The 8,540-nt window shown below is 40.0% G+C and overlaps 1 long non-coding RNA gene across 1 annotated transcript; it reads left to right on the top strand.

Annotated features, from left to right (window-relative positions):
* The first annotated feature begins 8 nt into the window (after nucleotides 1-8).
* Nucleotides 9-7,788, top strand: LOC117802598. Its single transcript, XR_004625956.1, has 3 exons — nucleotides 9-299; nucleotides 565-624; nucleotides 7,542-7,788. It is a non-coding gene; the product is annotated as an uncharacterized LOC117802598 (long non-coding RNA).
* Nucleotides 7,789-8,540: the final 752 nt, after the last annotated feature.

Raw genomic sequence — 8,540 nt, 5'->3', positions numbered from 1 at the left:
CCTGCAGGGGGCCGCCGCGGACCGGGGAAGCCCCGACCGGGCCTGCCCAGCCGCGGGGCCGCTGGAAGCCGCGGGGGCGGGAGAGGCGCGGAGAGGCCGCAGCCCGTGGGGGGCGGGAACCGGACGCGCGCAGCCGCTGCTCTCTCCCCGCTCCCCGGCGCCTCACGTTTGAAAAATTCAGCCAACCTCACAGTTTTGTTTCTGTGGGGGAAGGAACACGCGGATTTTGTAGGGAAACGTAGCCTTATCTGTATATAATATTCCGAGGTTCGTCTTTTAAGGGCAGATTTGGGAGACTGGTAAGCAACAGTACAGTATTCCTAAAGCAAAAATGGCCCGTGCATTTAAGTGCAAAGAATTAGAACACATCAAATAAACTAATGTTGGTGAAATGGCTTTGTTAACTGGAAACTGTATTATTATTATTGTTATTAATTGTTAATTATTCACCACTAAAACAGGAAGCCCCAAATGGACAAATGGTAAGATGGTTCAGTCAATAGTTTGTAACTTGTTGGAGAGGTGCAGGGTATTCAGTATTGTATTTTCTATTATGTTTCTCAGATGATACTGGAAACAGTGAGGGAAAGGATCTGAAGGGATTCTGCTAAATTCCTAGGACTGGTAAGTGGGGCTACAATGTAAGTCCTTGGGGGGAGGCTTCTTAAAAATACGATGCAACAGTGTATTAGCCGAGCTTTGAAGAGGCACAATACGCGGCGGTAAATTTTAGATTGGGTTGATACAAGTTATGAAAATGTTCATATCCTGGAGAACTTGGTGTTTGTTTTTGCTAGTATTGGTATTTTATCAAAAGGACCGTTAAGTTCTTGATAAGGTGAGAGTGGAGTAAGTTTTGCATAACCTGTGATGAAAATACAGATTTGTAATTGAGTTTGCTGAACAGAAAAAAAGCAGAAAAGTAGCAGCAGTGTGGAGTGGTGTTAAGAGCTAGTCTCTGGAGGTGAGTAGTCTGAATTTAAATCCCTGCTCTGCCACTCACCGTGGCAAGGTTTTAAATCTCTTTGTGCTTTAGTTTCTCATCTGCGAAATTGCGGAGAGCAGCACCTACTGTGTGAGGTTGTGTGGAAATATATTAACGTCTGTAAAATACTTTAACCGTGGCCAGTCCATAGGAAACAATACATTGGCCTTTGTTATCACCATTATTATTAGTAGTAATAGTAGTATTTAACAAAATGATAGGGCCAGCAATCAAGGTTTAAGGAGGACACTTTTTTCTTTAAAGGTTGTATTTATTTATTTATTTATTTATTTATTTATTTATTTATTTATTTATTTATTAGAGAGAGAGAGGTCAGGAACGGGGCAGAGGGAGAGGGAGAAGCAGACTCCCTGCTTTACAGGGACCCCGATGCAGGGCTCCATCCCAGGACCCTGGGCCCAGCACCTGAGCTGAGGGCAGATGCTCAACCCACTAAGCCACCCAGGCACCCGAAGGAGGACACTTTAACTATAGATCTCTCCTGACCTTCAGCGGGGTTATGTCCCCATTACTCCATCATAAATTGAAATTATCTAAAGTTGAAATACATTTAATACACTTAACCTACAGAACCTCATAGCTTAGTCTGCCTGTCTACCTACATGTGCTCAGAACAAACACATTAACCTACAGATGGTCAAAATCATCTAACACAAAGCCTATTTTATAGTAGTGCTGAATACCTCACGTACTTCATTGAAAACTGTACTGAGAATGAAAAACAATGATTTTAGTGCATCAGTTGTTTACCCTTGTGATGGAGCAGCCCACTGGGAGCCGTGGTTGCCGCCGCTGCCCAGCATCTCGAGAGTTCCCTACGGCATATCACTAGCCTGGGAACAGATGCAGTTCCAAGGACGGTTTCTATTCAATGCCTATCACTCTCACACCATCATAAAGTCAAAAAAACCCTATGCCAAACCATTATAAACTGGGAACTATCTGTAGCTTTGTCTTCTTTTCTCCTCTGTTTTTGTTGCTTATATCCTTGCAATGCAGGTAAATTTGACTTTAATTTTCTGGTTATTAGTCTCCAGAATGCTGGAGGCACCCTCTGTTTGTGAAATATTGAAATGTGCTCCCTACCAAATTCTGGCCAATTCTGTCTGCTTCAGCCAAGAGGATGTATTTTTTATTATGCACACAGCTTGAGGTGGTTAGTCATATTAACCATAATTATTTTCCTGACCTAATAAATACATTTATGTGGTATTTTGTATTTTCATAATACCTTACAACCACTAATTGTATAAGGGGGTCTGTTTAACACAGGCTTATTTAGAGTTGTTTGCATTTGATGATGTCTGTCTTTGTATACTTACTATGAACATAATAAAAAATGTTTTGCTTGAGATTAATATCAATATTTAGGAAGATGATTCATCTCCCTGATATCTAGGTTCCAAGACATCCAAGTTGGACTAGAATTATAATTGAGCAGCTAGCCTTACTTATCCTAGAAAGTCTGTAGTGACGCTAACATTATCAACAGCCTTATGCATGAGCAGGGTTGGACCTCCCGTAACAAAGTGTGATTTGAAAAAGCATAATACAGGCTTCCCTGGCCTCCAAGCCACTTAGATATGGGAACCTGAAATTCCTCAATTAGCACTTTATCTCTTTATTCCTTTGACTTAAGCCAAATAAGAAATTTAGTCCCCGCTAAAAATTAAAATACCCTTGGGAGGGATAATACATCAAATTCTATCATTCATTACACTTCAGAGTGAATGAGTTTTTTAAATTCTTTACTGAACGAAGTTTAATCAGCGAGGACACAGAAAAATCCATAAAACCGAAACTCAGTTTGGATGAAGTTGAACAAAAAGGAGAGAGAGTTATATGATACCTACTTCCAAAGTTTGGCAGACTTCTGGTTAAATAGATAGATTGAATTTAGCAACATTTCCTCCCTAAATGCTACTACAATTATAGTAAAGGGATTTCTTAGAGTATAAACCCAAAAGGACAAGCAAATTAAGAGAGGAAATAGCAACAAAATTCTGAGAATTGGAAAGTAGTGGTAAAGGGAATAACTGATATGCCTTAGGAAAGCTGAATCCTAAGGCAGCAATTAAGAAAACTAAGATCCAAAGTGATATATTACTACGTTTACAGAACCTTCTCAATGACTCTGAAATTAGTAGCAATAAGTACCTCTGGAAATAGAGCGAAAAGTGGGACTGGAATTAGCAGGATGAATTGAAAGCTTGTTTAGAAGTAGATAGATATCCCCATGGCACGAGATTGGCTGACTCCCCCTTTTCGACCCTGGTTTCAGATTACAGACTAATTCGAGGAAAGATCCATATTGACAGGGGGTGGAAGGGAAGAAGAGGATAAAGTTGATGTGGGAATCAAAGGCAAAAGAAAAAATTAAATTTCCGTACTGCGTACAGCCCATTGGCAAGTCCTTAAAACCAGTAGAGTGACCTTCCTCTGGGAGGTCAGCCGCCTGATATTGACACTTTGCTAAGGGCAAAAGGCAACCTAAGCCTGATCTCGAGGATCCTGTAAGTCCTCTTCAACATATAAAAGTTCCTTTGGAGACTTCCTTTATCTCTACCCCCAAATTACACGCCAGCAATCATCCTCCAAGCATGTGGCCCACTGATATACATCTGAAGGGTCTTATGACTGAGGGTTTACTAAACAGTAATAAGTGACCTTTTCCTAACAATAGCTAGGCCTCCAGGATCCTGTGAGTCTTCTTTGGTATATGAAAGTCCTTTTGGAAACCTCCCTTTGTCTTTACTTCCCCCACCACCAAAGTATAAAATCAGCCATTTCTCACAACCTCAGTGCAACTCTTCCTGCCCACAGGTCCTGTCGCTGTACTTTAATAAAACCACCTTTTTGCACTGAAGACATCCCAAGAATTCTTTCTTGGCCATTGGCTCCAAATCCCAACCTTCAAATCACATCAGAGTGAAGGTAGATATTGTGTATATTGAACACATCCCCAACCTTCATCCTCTTCTTGACCTCCAGAATAAAGGCATCAGGGGCATCACCCCTCCCCCCTCTCAAGAAGATAGGTAGGGTCCTCTCTGGAGAATCTGATTAGTCTAAGAGAAAAGACTTAAAGATACTGAAGAGGGAACCCAGACAACTCTACAGTGCAACCTCTAGTTGACAAACTCTGTACACATGCTTGGAGGGTCCACTGAGTTTTTTCATGCACCTCTCTTAAATGGGATCAGAGAGGCTGGGTCATCAACAATTTGAGATAGAGACCCAATGAAAAGGCAGGACAAAAGAGAAACTTGAAAGAAACAATTAATTGCACTCGATAGGAAGAGATGGAGAAGAAAACTTAAAAAAAAAGATCATTAATATTCTCAGGTAAAAGATATAGCATCTGTAAAACAAGAATAGTATGCTATTTTTTAAAAGAAATCAAGAATATGATAACAGAAATGAAAAACAACATAAAAAGAATAGAAATAAATTTGAAATATTTTCTCCAAGACTAGGACAAAAATGATATAGGGATGAAAAAATGAGAAAGTTTTTCAAAAATTAGAGTGCTGGTCAGGGGCGCCTGGGTGGCTCAGTGGTTAAGCATCTGCCTTCGGCTCAGGGTGTGATCCCAGCATTCTGGGATCAAGCCCCACATCAGGCTCCTCCGCTGGAAGCCTGCTTCTTCCTCTCCCACTCCCGCTGCTTGTGTTCCCTCTCTCGCTGGCTGTCTCTCTGTCAAATGAATAAGTAAAAAATCTTTAAAAAAAAAAAAATTAGAGTGCTGGTCAAGTGGATCCAACGTCTGAATAATTGGAGTAAACAGAGGGAGGAAATCATTGAACTAAAAATTCAATAGAATTTTACAGATCTGAAAGACATGAATTTTCAATTAAATGCCAGAACAATGAATGAAAATAGACTCACTCTAGTGGATGTTACTGTGAAATTCAGAACACTGAGTTCAGGGAAGATCCTACACAGTTTCCAATGAGAGAAAAAAGAAAAGAAGTCCATACACAGATTTAAGAATTACAACAGCATGGGAAGTAAAAAGGCACTGGGCCAATGCCTTTAAAATTCTGAAAGAAAATAATTTCAATCTAGAATTCTATACTAAGAAACTGTCAAGTATGAGAATAAAATAAGTCATTTCAGATGTGCAGGGTATTGAAAATTTCTCCCACTTTGCACTCTCTCAAGAAGCTATCAGAAGATGGTGCCCCATCAAACCTCAGGGAGTAAACCAAAGGGGAAGAGGATAAAGGAATCAGATCAGAGGGCCCATCATCAGAGGGAGGTAAAGGAAATTCCTAGGAAGTTGGTGAAGCAGAATTCCAGGATAACTATGCATCAAGTTGGGACAGCCAACCAACCAGTCCAGACTGGAGCATGTCAGAAGAGATGTCCTCAAGAAAATAAAACTTACAGATGGATTATCTATGTGTTTGAGGATATTTACAAGATAGGACAGTCTGAAGTTGAACTAGTGATAAATAGAAACAAAACTAAGCAAAGAAAAAAAATGAGATTATTATGAACACCAAGGAAAATAAAATATTCTGTAGGAACAAGTAATCATAATATGTACATGAGTCAACTATAAATATGTCTCTATGACCACAGTAATGTAAACACTGATCTAATTAAAATTATGTTATTACTGCTACAATGGGAAGATGAAAAGATGGATATGTGGCGGAAGTAGGGGCAGGGTGTGTGTGTGTGTGTGTGTGTGTGTGTGTGTGAAAGAGAGTGAGAGGCTAAATCCTCATCTGTCATGAGGAAACAGCTGTTGCTTAGAACAGAAATATCATGAAGCGAAATTATGGGCATATTTTTTAAAGAAAGTAAACAAATAATAAGAGTCTGCTCAAGGTGTTGAAAGAGATTCTTCTGTGGAGCAGGAAATTGGGAGTTTTGGAGGAAGAATCGTGGGTTTCATAACAAACCATGTAAAACTTCTTGACTAAACTGTATACTGGTATAAACAGTATGCCCTTTATTTGGCAAGGGGAGAGACTAGAGGCAAGAAACCACTTTTTGGTATTTTTTTTTAAAGCCCAGACAAGATTATAAAAGTTAATTACTATGGGAATAGGAGAGGGTACACTTGAAAGATGTGGTAAGTTTTGCAAGTCATTAAATATGAGAAGTGAAGAAGAAGGCAAAGATGTTGCTGGAGTTTCTAGCTTGGATGAGGTTAGGTGAAGAATCTTTTAACTGAGACATGGAAAGATAATGAGATCTTTTTTTTTTAGTATGCTAGATTTGCTTATCCGTATGATGAATCTATGTGACCATGTCTAGAACGGGGTGATAAATTTGAATTAGGAAGTCAGGAGAGAGATCTGGGCTAGAAATAAAGATTGGAAAAGTTATCTCTTACCAGTTGGTAAATGAGATACAGAAATAAGGGAGATAATTCAGTGAGATGGTATAGTGAAAGAAAAAAGAATATATACAAACATGAGGACTCCTTGTGTTTAAGGGTCAGAATAGGGAGGAGGAATTCCCTGGAAAAGAACAGTCAAAGAGATGGGAAAACATATTGTGAAAAAGCTCAGGGAGGAGTGAGCTTCTAAAATTGGGAGTTTGGTTCAAGATAAAATGGTGAATTTGCATAGGCTACACACTTCATTTCCGGAACTTAACTATGGCTGCCGTAGAAACAAGAAGGAAGCTGATAGGTTTCAGAAACTTAAAATAGCAACTGTGAAAACTCCTTGGCCAGTATAGCAGATACCCATGGTGTCTGCTGCCACGTTCCCTTCGCCCNCAACTATGGCTGCCGTAGAAACAAGAAGGAAGCTGATAGGTTTCAGAAACTTACATAGCAACTGTGAAAACTCCTTGGCCAGTATAGCAGATACCCATGGTGTCTGCTGCCACGTTCCCTTCGCCCATTTCTGATTGCGGTTGCAGCTGTGGCGGCCAGTTCTGTGCAAGCTCAGACTCACCTCATGGTGACAGCATCTCATCTCAGTCTCATGCTACTCTCATTAGAATTTCTGCCACTGAAAATTCTGTAAGGGGAACCTGCTCCTTCCAAAGGCATGGTGGAGTTAGAACCCATGAGGACAACTCTTAGTCACCAGGGTTTGGAATCTAGTGGGTAAATACTCCAGTGTCCCGTCTCTGTGGTGGAAGGCAATTCTAGGAAGTGTTCTGAGCGCTTTTCAGGAGGTCCTACTAGGGTCAAGTACCGACTGACCACAGTAGTGACCTCAGTAGCCCTCTTATGCCTTTCTTTCTTCATTCTTATTCTCCCCACACCCTCACTTCCCAGGATCTGAAGTAAACTACTTACAGTCAAGTCTTCATCTCATGCTCTACTTTTGAGGAAACCCATTCTGTATGGGAATTAGAGTGGAAGAAGTCCAGAGGGAAGGCCAAATGCCACAAATTGGGTATAGACCAAGGGAGATACACCTTCATCCCATAGACTAAGAGATTAATTACAGTAAAAGAAACAGCTCCTGGAATTGAGCTGTGCCGTATTAGGACCAGCAGCTGCATGTGACAAAAAAAATCCCAAATAACAGTGACTTAAAGAAGTTTCTTTCTCTTTCAGGTAAAAGAACTTTGCCTGGTCAGTAGCCAGGACTAGTGTCAGGATATTATCATGCAGACACACCCTTAACTTTCTGTATACCGTCAGGCACTGCCACACTCAGAATCACTTCATGGTCCCATATAGGTGCTGCAGCTCCAGTTTCCACTTTGGGGGAAAGTAGCAGGAGGAAGCAAGGGGGAAATGGTCTACCTCTTCCCTTTTAACAAATTCTTTCTGAAAGTTCCACACTTCTGCTTACATTTCATCAGCCAGAACTTACATAACCACACCTGGCAATTGGGAAATGTAGTGTTTAATTCTGAGTAACCCTTAGAAAAATAAAAATACAAAATATAACTTTCAAATTCAGTACAAAAAAAATTTTGCTCAATCCAATGGAATATGGGAAAAAAGAAAAATAGATCAAAGCAAGAAAAATAGAAAACATAAAATAGGTTTTTGTGTTAATTATAATAAAAAGAAATGGACTAAACTCACCAGTTAAAAGCTAGAGATGCATAGATTGGATTTTTAAAAATACCTAGTACCATATTTTCTAGAAAAGACATGTTTAAAACAAAAGGGTGAAGAAAGTCTCTAACAAAGGAATAGAAAAAAGATATACCTTAGAAATATGAATCAAAGAAAAACCAGGGTAACAAGTATAGACAAAATAGAACTGAAGATGAAAAACATCACAAGAGGTAAAAACAGATATATTGGTAAAATAATAATGGATCAAGAAGACATAATTTTTATGTTCATAAATGTAGTTGATACAGACACAAAATATAGAAAGCAATAGCTGACAGAACTACAGAGAGAAAGAGGTAAATAATCTATTGTACTTGGAGGGTTTTTTTTTTAAGATTTTATTTATTTGACAGAGAGAGAGCACAAGCAGGGGGAGCAGCAGGCAGAGGGAGAGGGAGAAGCAGGTCTCCCGCTGAGCAGGGAGCCGGATGCGGGACTCCATCCTAGGCTCCTGGGGTCATGCACTGAGCCAAAGGCAAACAC

Source organism: Ailuropoda melanoleuca, chromosome 6, assembly GCF_002007445.2.
Source record: "Ailuropoda melanoleuca isolate Jingjing chromosome 6, ASM200744v2, whole genome shotgun sequence".
In the NCBI taxonomy this organism is placed as follows: Eukaryota; Metazoa; Chordata; class Mammalia; order Carnivora; family Ursidae; genus Ailuropoda; species Ailuropoda melanoleuca.
Note: the sequence above shows the minus strand (reverse complement) of the source record. Positions and strands in the feature narration are given on the sequence as shown.